At 42.5% G+C, this 20,522-nt stretch overlaps 1 long non-coding RNA gene across 3 annotated transcripts in view; it reads left to right on the forward strand.

Moving 5' to 3' along the window:
* LOC147345385 (uncharacterized) overlaps nt 1-20,522 on the forward strand; it is an 87,728-nt gene that overhangs the window by 32,125 nt on the left and 35,081 nt on the right. For 2 of the 3 annotated variants that reach the window (XR_015154698.1, XR_015154700.1), the window contains exons 3-4: nt 7,065-7,172; nt 7,544-8,148. The exons of the other annotated variant lie outside the window; for it this stretch is intronic. This is a non-coding gene — a long non-coding RNA (uncharacterized LOC147345385). Of the gene's footprint in view, nt 1-7,064; nt 7,173-7,543; nt 8,149-20,522 lie in introns of those variants that run through there. 3 annotated transcript variants of the gene reach the window in all.

The following is a 20,522-nucleotide window of genomic DNA, read 5'->3' on the forward strand; positions in this document are numbered from 1 at the left end:
AGCTTACTTTCATAATGTATATCTACTTTTGTCCTTAGTCTGTCTACCTCTGGTCTTCTTCTATGTGTGAGAAAAATAAACTCTTAATTCATTTAAGCTGCTCTTAATCTTTTAGGGATTTGTTCTTAGCTTCTGAATACAATTTTTAACTGATGCAGAACCATCTTTTGCTATTTAGGACTGTTATATGCTTGTAGGCACATTAATCACTGTCATAATTAATGTGAAAAACTGCAGTACTTTTATTAAGGGGAATTAAACTCTAACTTTAAGCTAATAATATCAATAATAGGTGTTCGTAGTATGTTCTGAAGATAGCTGTAGCCTGTCATTACCCTATTAGGAGATGACATTTCCAGTTACAGCAAGGATTTTGGTGGCAGCTACAGGATCATTGCTCTCTGATTGTCTAGTTGTTAGAGAGTCCAAATGAACTTGGGCGAATTCGTAATGACGCACTGCGTTTGAGAGGCTTTCGTGCATAAAATGATTTGTTTAGATAAGAATGGTGCTTGTCAAGGCGAGAAGCAGGCCCCAGGGGGCGGGCACTTTGAATAGAGATATACAACAAACTGAGTGGGGGTCACGATGTGATGGGAGAGGTCACTGTATGTGTTCTACCCGTGGCCAGGTTTCTTCTTCCCAGAAAGCAGTGGAGGTGAGCTCAAATTGCAACATTGGGTGGAGAAGGACGAGTGGACTTTGCTTCTCCTTCTTGTCAAATGTATCTCATGGTCACTCTTGACTCCAGGGTAGCAAACCCTGGTTATTGAGTAAAGTGTGTAAGCAAATGTTACTCTTTCTATGTATGAGGCCCAGATATCAATTCAGAACACAAACTGATATACGATATATGGGTGCTTATAACATTTCACAGCAGGAGGGGAGGTCAGAAAAAGAAAGTCTAGATGGCTGTCTGGGGAGTGACAAGGAATACAAGATTGAGAAACACCTGTGTATCTAGTGTGCTAGACCACATCAATGGTTCCAGTTCTTCACTCCGTGATCCCATGTCTTTTTTTTTGTTGTTGTTAAATGTCTAATTTAATTTATTTATTTTTAGTTGCACTGGGCCTTCGCTGCTGTGCTGGTTTTCTCTAGTTGTGGCGAGCAAGGGCTACTTCTCTAGTTGCATTGCACAGGCTTCTCATTGCAGTGGTTTCTCTCATTGTGGAATAGAGGCTTTAGGGCACCCGGGCTTCAGTAGTTGTGGCACGTGGGCTCCACAGTTGCAGTTCGAGGGCCATAGACCACAGTCTCAGTAGTTGGTGCACAGGCTCAGCTCCCCGATGGCATTGTGGAATCCTCCCGGAGCAGGGATCGAACCCATGTTCCCTAAGCTGGCAGGCGTACTCTCAGCCACTAGACCACCAGGGATGTCCCCCATTTTTTTTTTCCAGGGTTAACAGCTTAATTTAATCTCTGAGATTCCTTCAAGGAACCTTGAGGATCAGAAAGGCATTTATAAAACATCATCTGCACACCTAATTTTTTCTCCACTTGATGTTTTCTTCTGATGTTTTGATGGATTTTCACACCCATTCCTGACACGCCTTGCATAGAGGCTCTTGCTGCATTTCTTGACTTTGGGTTTTTACCTGCGTCATTTGCCTTGGCCAGTGGGATTTTAGAGCTGGCGGTGTGAGCAGAGGTTTGCACCGCGCTTGTATAGTTAGATTGTGCTCTTGCATCCTGGTGACCTTGAAACAACTGTCCCTCTGATTTAGGCCCCTTAACAAACCTGAATGGAACCTGTAACCTGGAGGCATCCAGCCAGTTGCAGCCTAGATGAACCAACCCACACCCAGTCTAAAGACCCATGAACACAGGAATAAATGCTTTTTGTAAGCCACTGAGATTTTTAGGGAGGGTGGTGGTGGTGGTGGTGGTGTTGGAATTCATTCTGCAGCATTATTATGGTAATAATTGCTTGTTTCATCTAGGGGTCCTCCAAGAGAGTCCTGATCCCTCAATAGTCAGTACCACTTTAAAATTTGGGGCCCATTGCAACAGAATTAATCAAGTTCTAGTTTATTCATTTTAATTTTATTATTGCTTTTTTGATGTGGATCAATTTTTTTTAAGTCTTTAAAGAATTTGTTACAATATTGCTTCTGTTTAATGTTTTGGTTTTTGGCGCCAAGGTGTGTGAGATCTTAGCTCCCCAACTGGGGATTGAACCCAACCCCCTACATTGGAAGATGAAGTCTTAACCGCTGGACCACCAGGGAAGTCCCCAGTGAAGTGAAGTGAAGTGAAGTGAAAGTCGCTCAGTTGTGTCCGACTCTTTGCGACCCCATGGACTGCATAGTCCATGGAATTCTCCAGGCCAGAATACTGGAGCAGGTAGCCTTTCCCTTCTTCAGGGGATCTTCCCAACCCAGGGATTGAACCCAGGTCTCCCGCATTGCAGGCGGATTGTTTACCAGCTGAGCCGCAAGGGAATCCCTGAGCCACAAGGGAAGTCCGCAGGCTGTACCTTCAGTTAGATAGAATCATTACTTCTGCTGTAGAATCTGCCTTGCAGTCTTTTCACCTCTATTTCTAGGTCCGGACTGGATTCCACTGGTGGCTGCCACTAATTGGATTACAGTGAACTCTAATTTCATGAGGGTGTTTTGGATGCTTTGTGGCTTTTGCTGGCTTCCTATTTATCTTTGGATGCTTTAACTCCTGCTTTGTCCCAGCATTCCTTTAAAGACATGATTTAGTTATGTTTTCATTCCATTCTCTCTGAAATTGAAAGACTTTCTGGTTGGTGTGGGAAACCAAGGACTTTGGGTTAGTGAGGTTATCCAGTAATGTTTATAAGTCAGAAATGAGCTTTTACTTTAATTAATTAAGCATTGTTCGGTCTGAGCTCTTTTTTTCCCCTTGCTGTGAGCAGGATGTGAAGTGAAAATCAGTTATTTGCCAGGATTCTTTTTCCTCTGTGTCTTCAAATGTATGTAAATATCCTAAGACTTGGCTCAGTGTAGACAAAACAGTTTTGCTTCAGATGTTTTTGGATGTCACATAGACACAACCTCATTATAACATCTTTGAAGAGTCGTTTTCAAGAAACACTTCAAAGGAATTGCTGATGCATTGGCTTCTAAGAGGAGTTACTATTTATCACAAAATTTTATGGCCTTAAAGTATTTTGTGTGTAGTAGAGAAAAATATCATTGAGATAGATTATATTTAAAAATGCAATCAGTGAGTAGTCAAATGAACAAATGTATTTAAACCCTAGCCAATAAAACACAAGAGCATGATATATTGATTTTGCATTTCCTTCTGAGCACGATTCTGACATAAAAGAAAATTCTCAATTAAATTAGAAATTACAATAACTATAATTTATGACTGAGTTCATGTCATGAAAATGAAAGCATGGAGTCACAGAAGAAGGGATGATATTTGCATACCACTGATAATTTTTAAAGTATAAGATTGCAAATAAGCTTCACTTTATCTTCTTGCAATTTCTTTATTAAGAAGCCAAATTTTTCTCATTGCTTAAATGTTTCTCTTGCAGTGAGGTGTTAGAGAACCTTATTTGTTTGTGAAGTTGTTACATTGGAGCCTTCTACCCTGCAGGCCAGCGTTTCCATCTCCCAGCCTATATTGGCACTCCTGTCCGGTATTTTACTATTAAAGGGGACTTCTCTGGTGGTCCAGTGGTTAAAACTCTGTGCTCCCAATGAAGGGGGCATGGGTTTGATCCCTGGTTGGGGAACTAAGATCTCACATGGCAAAAAAATGTGGCCCATCGACCTGCAGCACTGGACTCACTTGGCAGTTTGATAGAAATGCAGAATTTCAGGCCCTGCCCTGGACATACTGGAGAAGGGGATGACAGAGGATGAGATGGTTGGATGGCATCACCAACTTGATGGACATGAGTTTGAGCAAGCTCCGGGTGTTGGTGATGGACAGGGAGGCCTGGTGTGCTGCAGTCCATGGGGTCGCAAAGAGTCAGGCAAGACTGAGCAACTGAACTGAACTGAACTGAAAGGATTCTTATCCATATGCACTGAGAAGTGCTACAATCTACCTTTCCTTTGGTTGTCAGAACTAAGAAGTTTGCTTGTGGTTGTGGGGCATTAACCACATCACCTGTTTGGTTCCTTCTGTGCTCCTGGGCCTACCCATCCTTACATAAGGCTGTCTTTAAATGTTGAGTGCACTGAGACACAAGCTCAGCCACACGCTTTGATTTGCATGGCCCTTAAACAGAGAGAGAGAACTTGGACTTGGCTCTAGTTCCCTGCAGGAGGTCTGCTAGATGGGAGAGAGAATGACCCCCTGACTACAGATTACTTTGTGTAGGGGAAAACTTGGTGTGTGTGGACCTGGCTTGGGGTGGGGGTGGGGTTCTATATTGTAGCTGCCACATGGGACCGTCCTGATCACTGTGGGTCCCAACTTCCCCTGCAGGGCCGGCTGTCCTGAGGAGGAGCTGGGAGGGGAGACCCCCAGGGTCTCTAGGGGCTGAGGCTTTCCTTTAAGAGCTGAACTTAAGACACAGAGCTGAATTTCAACTCAACTTGAGCCTTTTGGCCCTCACCATGAAACAAGACTCAAAAAAAAAAAGTGTCTCATTTATTGATCACTTACTATGTTCTAGGGGTTTCCCTGGTGACTCAGGGGTAAAGAATCCACCTGCAATGCATGAGAGGTGGGTTCAATCCTTGGCTCAGGAAGATCCCCTGGAGGAGGGCATAGCAACCCTCTCCAGTGTTCTTGCCTGGGAAATCCCATGAACAGAGGAGCCTGGAGGGCCACAGTCCTTAGGGTTACAAAGAGTCGGACATGACTTAGCAACTAAACAACAACAGCTATGTTCCAGACACCAGTCAAGCTGCCTGTGTATATCATTCCTTTCAGTTCGAATCCTTCTGAGAGGTTGTTCTTCCTATTGCCATTTTATAGATGAGGAAACTAAGGCTTAGAGGGGTTATGTGGTTGTTCAAGGGGTTATGTGGTTCGTAAGTGATAGAGTAGGATTTGAGCTTCAGATGAGTCTGATGTCAAACCCAGGCTCTTCTTATGCCATAAAGAAACAAGTACCTGCTGTTGTCAGAGCAATGAAGTGAGGGTTAGGGCTTTAGGGTTTGTGGATGAGATTGCCCCCCACACAAGGATGATAGTCAAGAGGGATGTGGAATGCATTAATGGTAAACACAGTGCCCAGTGCGTTCCTTCTTCAGTCCTCGGAACTGCACTTCTGTCATCTATGTGTCTGCGTATGAAAGTCCAAGAGGGCTTACACTCTAGGTCCACAGACCCCGCCGGCCACTGGAGAAGGAGCCAGGTGCTGCTTTGGCTTCTTGTCTCATGACGTGAATGAGACGTAGGATGTGGGAAGAGGCCCATCACTCATGGAGAAAGAGGAAGGGGCCGACTGGCTCCTGCCTTTATCACAGAACCCTTCTGACTGGTGAAATGTGCCCACAGACTTGTCTCTAGCTGTCACCATCCAGTCAGCAAGTCCTCTTCTCATGGGGCTGGCAGAATTTGGGGGGGGGAGGAGTCAAGTGTCCTACTCCCTTAAAAGTTCAGGTGGGGGACTTCTCTGGTGGTCTAGTGGCTAAGACTCTGAGCTCCCAATGCAGGGGGCACAGATTTGATCCCTGGTCAGGAAACTATATCCCACATGCCATAACTAAGACCCAGTGCAGATAAATAAATAAAAAATAAAAAAGTTCAAGTGGGACTTCCTTTATTGTCCAGTGCTTAAGACTCTGTGCTTCTACTGTAGGGAGTGTGGGTTCAATTCCTGGTTAGGGAACTAAGATCTGTATGCCATGAGGCACAGCTAAAAAATAAATCATATGCTTTACCCTGAGAAATGTTGGTTCCAGTTGGAAAGCACGCAGTGGGGTCTTGGAACCTGCTGGTGCCAGCTTGCAAGAACCAATGTATTTGTCTTTTCCCAACTCTGCATCTGTGGATGTCGTGATGGTAGTATTTACACCACAGAAACTGGCAAATGCTACACACCAGGGCATCCTCTCCCTGGAGAGCCAGTTGTTAAACACTTGCCAGCACACCTCTGAGAGCAGATGCATACAAACACAAAAAATCCAGAGTAATTCATCCATAAGTTATACCTAGTATTCAAGTGAAGTCCTCTCCCATATGTAGCAAGAGAAATTTCTCGAACAGATTTCTAAGCTCTGGCAACCAATCTTTTTTTTTCAAAAATAATTCCAGTGAATTCAGAATTTGTAATGACGGAAATTGATGTGGATGATCCATCAGGCATTGAAAGAAATTGGAATAGCGGTTATCCCATTGGAGCCAGCCTGTCACACTGCAGCCCAGCTCAGAATCCTCTGGGGGGTTTATTAAAACTCAGATGTCCAGTCCTCACCTTCAGAGTTTCAGATGCCATAGCTCTGGGCTGGCACCTGAGAGTTTGCATTTTTAGCATGTTCTCAGGGGATGCTGCTACTGCTGGTCTGGGGACCACTCTGTAGGCTTTGTCAGCCACTGGGTCAGAGTCAGGGACTGATTCCAAAGCATCTCAGTGAGAATGTGAGTGAGGCCAGGGTTAGAAGAGGGGAGGGATCTGACGGCAAAAGGAAGGAGTAAAGGAAGCATCCCATTTTTTATTTATTTTTATTGGAGTATAGTTGCTTTATAATGATGTGTTAGTGTCTACTGTACAACAAAGGGCATCAGTTATACGTACACATATATCCCCTCTTTTTTGAATTTCCTTCCCACTAAAGAGCGCTGAGTAGAGTTCCCTGTGCTTTACAGGTTCCCGTTAGTTATCTATATTATACATAGTAGTGTACATACGCCAACCCCAGTCTCCCAGTTCATCCCCTCCCTCCCTTTCCCCCTTTGGTGTCCACGCATTTCTTCTCTACATCTGTGTTTCTCTTTCTTCTTTTCAAATAGGTTCATCTGTACTATTTTTCTAAATTCCATATATATGTGTTAATATACTATCTCTTTCTCACCTCTCTCTGTATAACAGTCTCTAGGTGGAGGCACCCCATTTATTAAGTACCTACAAAGTGCCGGACATTAAGTGTAAAGTGTCTTAGATATATTGTTTCCTTTAGCATCTTCTCTCCTGAGTAAATGCATTCAGAGTGGATGTCATGGAAACAAACACAAAGATCTGGGGGAATGACCATTTGCTCCACTGCGGAAAACTGAAGATGCCGGAGGTAAGGAAGGAGTTTCCTTCTTCTCTTGATTCCTGAGCTTGGGTAATAATGTCATAATCTGTTTGAGATGGGCAAAACACAGAGCAGAAGTGGAGGAAATGTGCTTTGTTATGAATGTCAGCCACAGGGAGGATGGTGGTTCCAACTTCCCAGTGTCTGCCTCGTCCCAAGGCAGCCATTCCCGGGTGGAGCAGGTGCCTTGCAAAGGAAAGGGTGGGGAGAGCAGCAGCCGGGCACCTTGAAGAGCATCCTTTTAAATCACCACCATGCTTGAGCCTTATGCTATTCCTTTCAATTTTCTCAGTACTACAATTGTAAGTAAAAAGCAATATTGCAACACATCCGATTATAACCAGATTCTTGTCCCCTAGGACTCATCGAAGAGAAAAAAAAAACGAATTTATGGCTGTGAGAAGTCATTAATCTCTGCACTTATGGCTCTGCACATGGTTATGGAGCAACTGCAGGACTGGGACTGACTTGCTCCCTCGCTCTCCTTTCTCCAGTGATGCACTTTATCAAGTCCCGGCTGAGCGTTTTCTTATAAATTAGACCCTGAAACATGGGCTTCATAAGCACCTTGGTTAGGAGCCACTAAATAAGATTTCTTGTTTGGTCTCCTACCCTGGGATCATCCTTCTTTTCTAGTGGGATGTCTCATTTGCGTGAAACTTTTCTTTGATAGTCGAAAGTGGTGTTTATTTGGGGGGAAGCAGAAAGGAGGCAAAATGTCTTTGGAAAATGGAGAAATGAGGCATTTTGTGATTTTACTGCATGAAAGATTTTCTTCTGGATTTATTAGGAATCAACTACAAGTTACACTTCTCTTCCTTATCTATATTCCTTATATATCATTTCTTCTATGTTCTTTCTGCTACTTAATGTAAGTTAATACTTCTACATGAATGCTTAATGTATTATCACTTAATACTTCTTGTATTAATACTCAGTACATTAAAATGTAATGTATTAGTTATCTTTCACTGCATGCTAATATTAGTATGCACTTAAGAGCTTAAAACAACTCACACATATTATCTTACCGTTTCTTTGGCTGAGGAATCTGGATACAGCTTGACTGGGTCTTCTGTAAGGCTGTGATCAAGGTGTTAACTGGGGCCGTGGTTTCATCTGAAGCTGGGGAAAAATCTATTTCCAAGCAGGTGTTGGAAGGATTTAGTGCCTTGCTGTAGGACTGACGGTTTCAGTTTCTTATCTTCAGTCCCTTCAGAGGCAGCCAGTATTCTGTTCAACCCAGAGTTTCCCAACACAGCCACTTGTTTCCTCTGTGCCAACAAAGAGAGAGATGCCAGCAAGGCAGGTGCTGAAAGCTTATGTAATGTAGTCACATAGAGCATGTTGTCTTTGCCATATCCTTTTTTTTTTTTTTTTAAGTTGGAGTTTTATAGCTGCTTTACGATGTTATGTTGATTTCTGCTGTACAATGAAGTGCATCAACTATATGCCATACATAGCAATCCCAATCTCCCAGTTCACCTCACTCCCCCTTCCCCTCTGTGTCCATGCATCCGTTCTCTATGTCTGCATCTTTAATCCTGCCCTTCAGATAGGTTCATCTGTACCATTTTTCTAGACTCCACATATATGCATTAACATACAATATTTGTTTTTCTCTTTCTGACTTACTTCAGTCTGTATCACAGACTCTAGGTCCATCTACATCTCCACAAATGGCACAATTTAATTCCTTTTTATGGCTGAGTAATATTCCAATACATATATTAATATGTACCACATCTCCTAGTTGAAGGTCGTGTCTACACTTAAGGGGAAGATGACGTCAAGGGTGTGAATTCCAGGAGGTGGAGATGATGGGGGCTACCCTAAGAACTTGTCTGCCACAGCAATAGTCATCAGTAATGATGATAAAAAAATAGCAAATAATAACTACTATTATTTGGCATCTAAACCATGCATTAATCTTCAAAGTTTGTATTTGGGGAAGGAGGGTTTGAATGGGTTCACCAGATGGAGAAATAGAAGATGCAGTCTACATGCATAAAGAAAATCAAGGACATGGATCTTTTTTTTTTTTTTAATTTTTAAACTTTACATAATTGTATTAGTTTTGCCAAATATCAAAATGAATCCATCACAGGTATACATGTGCTCCCCATCCTGAACCCTCCTCCCTCCTCCTAGTCTACAAATAATAAATGTTGGAGAGGGTGTGGAGAAAAGGAAACCCTCTTACACTGTTGGTGGGAATGCAAACTAGTACAGCCACTATGGAAAACAGTGTGGAGATTCCTTAAAAAACTGAAAATAGAACTGCCTTATGATCCAGCAATCCCACTGCTGGGCATACACACTGAGGAAACCAGAAGGGAAAGAGACACGTGTACCCCAATGTTCATCACAGCACTGTTTATAATAGCCAAGACATGGAAGCAACCTAGATGTCTATCAGCAGATGAATGGATAAGAAAGCTGTGGTACATATACACAATGGAGTATTACTCAGCCATTAAAAAGAATTCATTTGAATGAGTTCTAATGAGGTGGATGAAACTGGAGCCTATTATACAGAGTGAAGTAAGCCAGAAGGAAAAACACCAATACAGTATACTAACGCATATATATGGAATTTAGAAAGATGATAACAATAACCCTGTGTACGAGACAGCAAAAGAGACACTGATGTATGGAACAGTCTTATGGACATGGATCTTATAGACACAGTAGAGAGTTCACATGGAAAGTCTTTGGTGGACCATGGGAGAAGGTTTGTGCATGCCAGGTTAATAACAGGTCTGCCCTATGCCTATCGGTTAACAGACAGATTTAAAAGGTTTTATAGAGAATGAATTTATGGCTACTTGGGGGAACGATTGCAGGGGGAAGGATAACTTAGGAATTTGGGATTGACATGTACACAATGCTGTATTTAAAATAGATAACCAGGGGACTTCCCAGATAGTCCAGTACTTAAGAATCAGCCTTGTGATGCACGGGACAAGGGTTCAATCTCTGGTCTGAGAACTAACGTCTCACCTGCTGTGGAGCAACTAATCCCATGTGCCACAACTAGAGAGTCTGTGTGGAGCACGGAAGGATCCCGCATGATGCAACGAAGGTCCTGTGTGCTGCAGCTAAGACCCAGTGCAGCCAAATACATAAAAAAATGATAAAAAAAAACAATATAAAACAATGAAACTATTGCTATTATTAGTGGATATGAATATTTTGTGTTGTAAAATAAATCTAAACCCAAACTTCAAAAGGCAAAAAAAGATTTTAAGGCAGAGGTTCTATTTAAAGCAGAGCTTCTGTGTTTGTCCAAGTGCCCTTCTTACCCTATACTTCTAAATATATTGCTTGTGATTACTATTCTACTTTTTCATTTATCAGTTTGAAGCACAAATCACTGCTTTTCTACTATTATAGAGGAAAATTTGGGTCTTTCATAATTTTTAGTCATCATCCTCCCAAAAATGTTATTTGACGATTAAAAAAAATTAAGTCAAAAATTAAATCAATAGGTTTTATAAAAGGGCTGTTATGTAAAATTGTTCACAGATGAATTAAATTTGTGTGGGTGTATTCTCACTCCCTGACCCTAGCTCCCACGAGAATCCTAATAGTGGATTCAGGGCAGTGCACATCAGTGGTGGGTTGGCTCCAAGCTCTGCACAGCGTTTGGGACATCAGTATTCCTAAAGATCAGGCTTCTGTCACTCTGCTCCAAGGAAACTGTGCAAATGAAACCAGAGACTTCATGTGGGAGGTGGGTGGCAGTGGTGGTTTAGTCACTAAGTCATGTCTGACTCTTGCCCCCCTGTGGACTGTAGCCTGCCAGGCTCCTCTGTCCATGGGATTTTCCAGGCAAGAATACTGGAGTGGCTTGCCATTTCCTTCTCTAGGGATCCCAGGGATTGAACCTGCATTTCCTGCTTGGCAGGAGGATTCTTTACCACTGAGCCACTTAGGAAGCCCTCCATTGTAGATTGCACTGTAAATGAAGACAAAGACCACTGAGCTGAGAGAATAAAGTGATTGGTATATTTATAGAACCTGGGCATTTTGGGCCCCGTATTGAACTCAAAGCTGGCCTGGAAACCTCACTCTGATAGGCAGCGTGCACTGTTCATGAAGACTTGTCTAAAACTTTTATTTTTTAATTAAAAAAATTTTTTTTATGTATTTTATTTTTGGCTGTGCTGTGTCTTTGTTGCTGCTTGGGCTTTTCTCTAGTTTCCACAAGCTGTTGTGGTGTTCAAGCTTCTCATTGCAGTGGCTTTTCTTGTTGCGGAGCACAGGTTCTAGGCACACAGGCTTCAGTAGTTGCAACTCTCAGGCTGTAGAACACAGGCTCAGTAGCTGTGGCACATGGGCTTAGCTGTTCTGTGGCATGTGGGATCTTCCCAGATCAGGGGTCAGACCTGAGTCTCCTGCGTTGGCAGGCAGATTCTCTACAACTGAGCCACCAAGGAAGCCTTGTCTAGAACTTGTTTAAACTCCGATGTTATTGTTCGCAAAACCCTGGATGTCTATGTGTTTTATTCTGCCGTCGATGGGAAATAGGAACAAGAGCAATAGCGATAAATTTCCCTATTACTCTTGGTGCCCAGGAGGCATCTCTGACTTGGGAAGATGAGGTAGATGCCTCACATCAGGAGAGTTTAACACTTTAACCCATATCGTTGCCACAATATGACATATCAGCTGGAAGGAAAACTTGCAGCTTGTTATGCTGTTAATTCTGAAGTAACTACAGTGCTTAACTGCTTGTGCTTGAAGGAGTTATGATCTTTTTTTATTTCTAACTGACTGTACTGTAACACTCATTTTTAAATTTAAATAAATATAAATACAGTGAAAAAGGACCTTAACCCAGCTCTCAGGACATGTGGGGCTTCCCTGATACTCAGTTGGTAAAGTATCCTCCTGCAATGCAGGAGACCCTGGTTCGATCCCTGGGTTGGGAAGATCCCCTGGAGAAGGGAAAGGTTATCCACTCTAGTATTCTGGCCTGGAGAATTCCATGGACTATGCAGTCCATGGGGTTGCAGGGAGTCGGACACAACCGAGTGACTTTCACTTTCTTAGGACATGTGGTGAGAGCAATGGGCTCAGGGACCACACCATGTCTCCCATCACAGGCAGCTTTTTAAATCTATGAGTGAAACCAATATTAGTAGTCTCCTTGATGCATTTCTTGGATCACTAGAAACTGTGCCAGTGGAAGCAAGGAATCATTACAGTGCCAGAGTGATGTCAAAAGTGGGAAAAGCCTCGCACTCCCTGAATTACCCAGGGAGAACCCTTCGCAGTTTTCGGAAGAATTCTAACATCTCATCACATGGGGCTCATGAAATGTGCTGACCCAAACCTTACTCAGGTTCCCAGGTGGCTCAGTGGTAAAGAATCCATGTGCCATTGCAGAAGACACAGACTCGATCCCTGGGTCAGGAAGATCCCCTGGAACAGGAAATAGCAACCCACTCAAGTATTCTTGCCTGGAGCATTCCATGAACAGAGGAGCCTCATGGGCTACAGTACATGGAGTCACAAAGAGTCGGACACAACTGAGCAACTGATCAAGCCTTACTCAGAGAGAGGCTTTCACAAAGATTAATTAAGACCCATATTATGATAGCATCCAAAGTGCTCTCCTATCAGTTCTTTCTCCTTCCAGCATAACTTGGTGGTCCCCTATTCACATGTGATCAGTGTTAGTGGTGGGGGAAAGATGAAGGTACGTTTATCAGGAGAGACCTTTTTGCCTGAGCAAACTGATATTCCAGATAAAAATCCTTTGGCATCCTTGACAAACTTCAGAAGCTCTAATGCTAGATTTTTATAAATAAGTGTACCAGCTGGGAATGTGTTTGACTACATGTAACAAATAGTGGCTTAAGCATTGTAACTGTTTTTCATGTGGCAAAAAGTCCAGAGGTAAGCAGTCCTCCAAAAAGAGTGCAGACAGTTCTACTGTAATAGGACATAGGTTACTAAAAATAACTGCATTATATTCGTAAATTGCACAATAGAAACCACAAGCTTATGAGAAAGATGAGATTGAGAAACAACATTCAAAAACATCAGTTCAGTTTCGTTGTTCAGTCATGTCTGACTCTTTGCAACCCCATGAACCGCAGTATGCCAGGCCTCCCTGTTCATCACCAACTCCCGGAGTTTACCCAAACTCATGTCCATCGAGTCGGTGATGCCATCCAGCCATCTCATCCTCTGTCGTCCCCTTCTCCTCCTGCCCCCAATCCCTCCCAGCATGAGTCTTTTCCAATAAGTCAACACTTTGCATGAGGTGGCCAAAGTATTGGAGTTTCAGCTTCAACATTAGTCTTTCCAATAAACACCCAGGACTGATCTCCATTAGGATGGACTGGTTGGATCTTCTTGCAGTCCAAGGGACTCTCAAGAGTCTTCTCCAACACCACAGTTCAAAAGCATCAATTCTTCAGTGCTCAGCTTTCTTCACAGTCCCAACTCTCACATCCATACATGACCACTGGAAAAACCATAGCCTTCACTAGACGGACCTTTGTTGACAAAGTAATGTCTCTGCTTTTTAAAATACTGTCTAGGTTGGTCATGACTTTCCTTCCAAGGAGTAAGCGTCTTTTAATTTCATGGCTGCAGTCACCATCTGTAGTGATTTTGGAGCCCAGAAAAATAGTCTGACACTGTTTCCACTGTTTCTGCATCTATTTCCCATGAAGTGGTGGGACCGGATGCCATGATCTTCGTTTTCTGAATGTTGAGCTTTAAGCCAACTTTTTCACTCTCCTCTTTCACTTTCATCAAGAGGCTGTTTATTTCTTCTTCACTTTCTGCCATAAGGGTGGTGTCATCTGCATATCTGAGGTTATTAATATTTCTCCCAGCAATCTTGATTCCAGCTTTTGCTTCTTCCAGCTTAGCATTTCTAGTGATGTACTCTGCATATGAATTAAATAAGCAGGGTGACAATATACAGCCTTGACATCCTCCTTTTCCTATTTGGAACCAGTCTGTTGTTCCATGTCCAGTTCTAACTGTTGCTTCCTAACCTGCATACAGGTTTCTTAAGAGGCAGCTCAGGTGGTCTGGTATGCCCATCTCTTTCAGAATTTTCCACAGTTTGCTGTGATCCACACAGTCAAAGGCTTTGACATAGTCAAGAAAGCAGAAATAGATGTTTTTCTGGAACTCTCTTGCTTTTTCTATGATCCAGCAGATGTTGGCAATTTGATCTCTGGTTCCTCTGCCTTTTCTAAATCCAGCTTGAACATCTGGAAGTTCATGGTTCACGTATTGCTGAAGCCTGGCTTGGAGAATTTTGAGCATTATTTTACTAGCATGTGAGATGAGTGCAATTGTGCGGTAGTTTGAGCATTCTTTGGCATTGCCTTTCTTTGGGATTGGAATGAAAACGGACCTTTTCCAGTCCTGTGGCCACTGCTGAGTTTTCCAAATCTGCTGGCATATGGAGTGCAGCACCTCCACAGCATCGTCTTTCAGGATTTGAAATAGCTCTGCTGGAATTCCATCACCTCCACTAGCTTTGTTCGTAGTGATGCTTTCTAAGGCCCACTTGACTTCACATTCCAGGATGTCTGGCTCTAGGTCAGTGATCACACCATCGTGATTATCTGGGTTGTGAAGATCTTTTTTGTACAGTTCTTCTGTGTATTCTTGCCACCTCTTCTTAATAACTTCTGCTTCTGTTAGGTCCCTACGTTTCTGTCCTTTATTGAGCCCATCTTTGCATGAAATGTTCCCTTGGTATCTCTAATTTTCTTGAAGAGATCTCTAGTCTTTCCCATTCTATTGTTTTCCTCTATTTCTTTGCATTGATCGCTGAGGAAGGCTTTCTTATCTCTCCTTGCTATTCTTTGGAACTGTGCATTCAAATGGGTAGCTTTCCTTTTCTCCTTTGCTTTTCACTTCCCTTCTTTTCACAGCTATTTGTAAGGCCTCCTCAGACTGCCATTTTGCTTTTTTGCATTTGTTTTTCTTGGGGATGGTCTTGATTCCTGTCTCCTGTACAGTTTCACAAAGCTCCATCCATAGTTCATCAGGCACTCTGTCTATCAATTTAGTCCCTTAAATCTATTTCTCACTTCTACTGTATAGTCATAAGGGATTTGATTTAGGTCATACATGAATGGTCTAGTGGTTTTCTCCACTTTCTTCATCAGAAACACATTAATATAAGAGAAACTCAGTAAAATAAGTTATAATAGTGACATGTTAATGGTTAAGAAATATGAATATATAAATAACATTATATATTATTTCAAGGCATTTTCCTTGAAAAAGGCCTGAAGTTTGCTTGTGGAAGTAGGTGTTGGGCAGGTATGTTGCTCTGTTCGGCTAGGTGCGGTATTCTTCTTTTGTCTGGTGTTTATTATGGTTAAAATCACATACAAGCAAAAGTGACATTTACACCATGCTCAGATTGTTCCCTATGATTTCAGTCACATGAGAATAAATAAAATATAAGCATTATCGTGGAATTAGCTATACAACTGCTCAAGGAAGTCATCCAAGAACCAGGCTCCTTCTATCTTCCTGCTCTGTGTGTATGTTTTATCCTCATGGCCTCAAAAAGGCTGCTGCACTTCCAGGTACTGTCTACATTCCAGGCAGAAAGAATGGAGGACAAAATGTGAAGGGAAAAAGCGCTTTCTCTCTAGAATCTTTGCCTTGGGAAGGGATGTGCTCACCAGGGATATCCATCTATATCTATTGTCTATAATGGAACCACATATTCATTCCCTCTAGCCACAAGGGAGTCTTGAGAAGGTGAGTATTTTAGACAGGTACTAGTTAGTTACTAACTAGCAACTAACAGTTGCTAGTTAGTTCTCTATGATTGTCACCTACAGGTTTGTTAAGAGTGAGTTTTAACAGGTCCAAGTTCTGGACATAACTTTGTTTAATAAAAGTTTTCCTATTCAGTTATCTGGAAAGACACCCAACCACAGATCTTGAAGAGGTTGGAAGACATGTCAGATTGGAAGTTTCCTAACTGCCTAAGTATGTCAATCTTTAAATTTGAGCCCATCATAGGGATATTTATATTACTCAGCTTAATACACATCTAATGTATGACAGTTATGTGCCGTGCATTGTGCTAGGTACTGAGGATATAAAGATGAAGATGATGGTGATGTTGGCGATGATAAGGATGGTGATGATGTTGACTAATGCTTACTGAGCACTTACCCTGTGCAAAACAGTATTCTAAGTACTTTGTTCATATTAGCTAATGGATTTCTTACAGCAGTCGCAGGGGTACATTTTATTATTCCTCCAAATCTGTCAAAGATGAGAACCCTGATGCACAGAGAGGTTAGGTAATATACTGAGGTCACTCAGCTCGGCAAGTGGTACTGCCCTGATTTCAGCGTGGGTCTATGTTCTTAACTGCTGTTGAACCACCAAAGGGCTTACTTACTTAGTATTAGAGGCAAGCACATAAACAAGTAACCAGTAGGCAGAATTTATTGATGGCTGACACAATATTTAAAAAAATTAAATGCCAATATTTAGAAATTGAGAAGTTTTCCCATCTGCATATATTTATTTGAGTTTTCCAGAGAAAAAGAATCATTACATCCATATAGATACATAAAAAGAGATATATGAGGGATTGGCTCATGCCACTGTGGAGACTGAGAAGTCCCACAATCTGCTGTCTATGAGCTGGAGGTATAGGAAAATTAGTGGTATCATTTCAGTCTGAACCAAAAGGCTTGAGAACCAGGGGAGCAAATGGTGTAAGTCTAAGCTTAGTCTGAACGCTCCAGAACTGGGGGTACCAATGTACAAGGGCAGGAGAGATGGGTGTCCCAGCTCAAGCAGAAAGGACAAATTCATTCTAGAATAAAGTTTGTTCTATTTGGGGCTTCAGTGGATTGGCTGATGCTCATGCACATGGAGAAGGTGATCTTTCTTATTCAGTCTACTGATTCAGATGCTAATCTCTTCCAGAAACATCCTCCCAGACACACTCACAAATGTCTTAACAGCTATCTGAGTGTCCCTTAGCCTGGTCAAGTTGACACGTTAAATGAACCATCGCCTGGTTTCTCTTGAGAAAGATTATTTGGCAATACAGTACAAGTATTCACATATGGCAGGGGCTGGTTGCAGTTGAGTGGTAGCTAGCTACTCCTTTAAGCGGGGCAATTTCTCTCCAATACCCCACTGCTCACCACTCCCTGCTTCCTGTCTTATGCCTCATCACTTGGTTTACTCATGCTTGGTCCTGCAGCATTTGAGTTAGCAATCTCTGCACTATGAGACATAATGAATACAATGGAGGAGATAAAATCAATTCGAAATCACAGAGAAGAGAGTCGAGGAAAACTTCATAAAGGAGCTATGTCAAAACTGGGTCTTGAGGGTGAGAGCAGGTTGATTAAATGAGAAGGGAAGAAAGACAATCCTGGCAGAGAAAATAGCACATGCAAAGGCAGATAGGCAGGACTTCTCTGGTGGCAGTGGTTAAAAATCTGCTTTGCAAAGCAAGAGACGCAGGTTCAATCTCTGGTTGGGGAACTCAGATCACACAAGCTGCAGAGCAACGAACCCAGTGCTCTGCAACTACTGAGCTCACTCGCCACAACTAGAGAGTCTGTGCACCAAAACAAAAAATCCCCACAAGATGCAGAGAAGATCCAGTGTGCCGTAGCTAAGGCCTAACGCAGCCAAATAAATAAAGAAAAAATTATTTTTTAAAGTAGATAGGCTTAGGAAGATGCAGAATATGTGCTCCCTTTTGTCATAACACTGTGGAATTTGCCATAGTTGAGATCTATTAATTAGAATCTAAAGAAAAAAAAATCTGGTCTCTGTCATCATTGTATCCTACCTGGGCTTTTGGTATAGCTTTAATTTCCCTCTAGTTCTATTGATCAAACAAAAGAAAAAAATTTTTGTTTTCTTTTTTTTTAGAAAAGGTTCTTTTTGCACCAGCATTTTGCTTCCTTGTCTGATGCTTGCTTTGTGTGGATATTGATTTGTTTCCTTTCCAGCTTGCTGGGGAATTTACCTTTCTTGTCCTCATCTCACTTTATACCACAGCTTGAAACTCCCAGATTGAAAGCTCTGGACAGGCAGGATGCATGCAGACTGCCTGAATTTGAATCCTGTCTCCATCCTCCCCAGCTGTGTGTTCCAGGGAGATGCCCTTAGCCTCTCTGGGCTTCAGTTTCCTCGTTTGTAAAATGAGAATAACAGTAGGGTTATTAGGAGGAGGATAACAGCAGGGTTATTAGAAGGAGGTTATTAGTAGTTCCAGTATTCCTCCCTGGAGAATCTCATGGACAGAGGAGACTGATGGGCTAAAGTCCATGGGGTCCCAAAGAGTCAGACATTACTGAGTGATGAACACTATTAGTAGGTTATTAGGAGGGTTTGATGAGTTACTCCATGAAGAGCACTTGGAACGATGGCTGGGATCTGGCTCTCAGGACCTGTGGGCTGTTATTACAAATGCCCCTCAGTGCCTGACTCTGTGTCAGATGGCAGAAAAACAGAAGCGATGTGGTCCCAGCATCAGGGAGCTGAGTTTCTGGCAAGAAGGTGGCAGGCAGGTCTGAGAGGAGAATAACATTTTGCATTTTAAACCCCGGCCTTTTTCATCACCGATGAAAATGCCAACATCAATCTCTCAGTCTAGACCCTTGGTTCAGAGATGTTGCTCTTCACTGCACTTTGCGGGAAACTTCACGTTGCGTAGGTAGACACCTCCGTGCACAGGCACCGAGTCATTCCACAGTGGAATCATGTTTGTGCTTTGGCATTTTTTTCCCTAGTCCCTTTAAGGAGAGCCCAGTGGGCAGGGGGCAAGAGCTGGAAGGAATTAGGTCTGGAAAGAGATATAGTAGAGATCATGTTTAGTGTGGCTCAGTGATAAATCAGTGTTTACTTTGGGCATAAATTTGTGTTATGCTGGCATAGTCAGAACAGATGCATTAAACACAAAACAAAACAAACCTGCAGGAAGAAAAGAAAGTCAGGAGGTTATTGTCTGCTTTGTCTCTGCAACAAGCCCGCCATGGATTCTTCAAGGTGCCTTGTTCTGATACTGATGGGGAAGAGAATGCCCTAGGGTCTTCTTTCTCTCTCTTCCTCCTGTTGTTTTTTTCACTGTGATGGTGCTTCTGCTGTCACCTTTTAGTGACAAATGTGCACCTTGTGGGTGTTGAATTTATTCAGCTGTTCCACCTGGGGAAGATTACAAATGAGGAACAAGCCTAGGATTTTTGAAACACGCTTCTAAAAGGGAACAAAGAGGCTTTAGAATGATGCTGGGGTAGCATCTCCTCTGGCTATGCTCTGAAAACGAAGTGAAACAAGACAAATTCAATTCTGAGTAGTACATATTTACAAAACGAGGCCAAAGGGCAGTTGGAAAGGGGAGTACAAGGGCTGTCTTGGCATAGTAATGTTGAACAATCAAATGTACACTGCATAATATTTGGAACTCATCTGTCATTGCTTTTATATTTGTCTCTGACCTAGGAAGACTGGAAATGGAAGGTGGGTGGCTGAATATATAATTTCATGCAAGAAATAATTCTTAAAACAAATTTAGGGACTTCCCTGGTGATCTAGTAGCTATGACTCCAAGCTCCCAATGCAAGGGGCCTGGGTTTGACCCCTGGTGAGGGAACTAGATCCCGCATGCCACAGTTAAAGATCCTGCGTGCTAAGATCTGGCACAGCCAAGTAAATTAAAAAAAATAAATGTTGAAAACAAAAATGTAGCCAAATGGAGGATGCTCTCTCAGCTAAGAGACTTGACATTCAAGAGGCAATGGAGGGAAAAGAACTGCAAACAGCTGTGACTTACTGGGCTGTTGACAGTAAATCTCGGTCCGAGCTACTAAAAAGTTGCCATAGCCGTGTGGGAAGGCATCTGCTACTCCCTCCTTGGAAGGGGGGTTGGCAGGAGGGGGAAAAGGGAGAAGGGATCTCAGGGTGAGAAGAAAAGCTATTTACTCTTCCTGTTCTTTGCAACACCAGTGCTTGCTGAAAGGCACTGACGGGGAGAGAAAGATGTCTGCAGCCCGAGGTGAGGCCAGTGCACTCACAGCTTTTCTTTCCTGGAAATTTGTTCTGTGCCGAGCAGTTTCCTTATGGTATTATCTTTTATCTTAAAATGAATTTTCATTGGAGTATCGTTGCTTTACAATATTGTGTTAGTTTCTACTGCACAGCAAAGTGAATCAGCCATACATATGCACATATCCCCTCTTTTTTTGGATTTCCTTCCCGTTTAGGTCACCACAGAGCACTGAGTACATTTCCCTGTGATATACAGTAGTTTCTCACCAGTTACCTATTTTAAACAGAGTAGTGTATGTTTGC

The sequence above is a fragment of the Bos grunniens genome, chromosome 25, assembly GCF_055505025.1.
Source record: "Bos grunniens cultivar Pamir isolate PY7600 chromosome 25, Bosgru_T2T1.0, whole genome shotgun sequence".
NCBI lineage: Eukaryota > Metazoa > Chordata > Mammalia > Artiodactyla > Bovidae > Bos > Bos grunniens.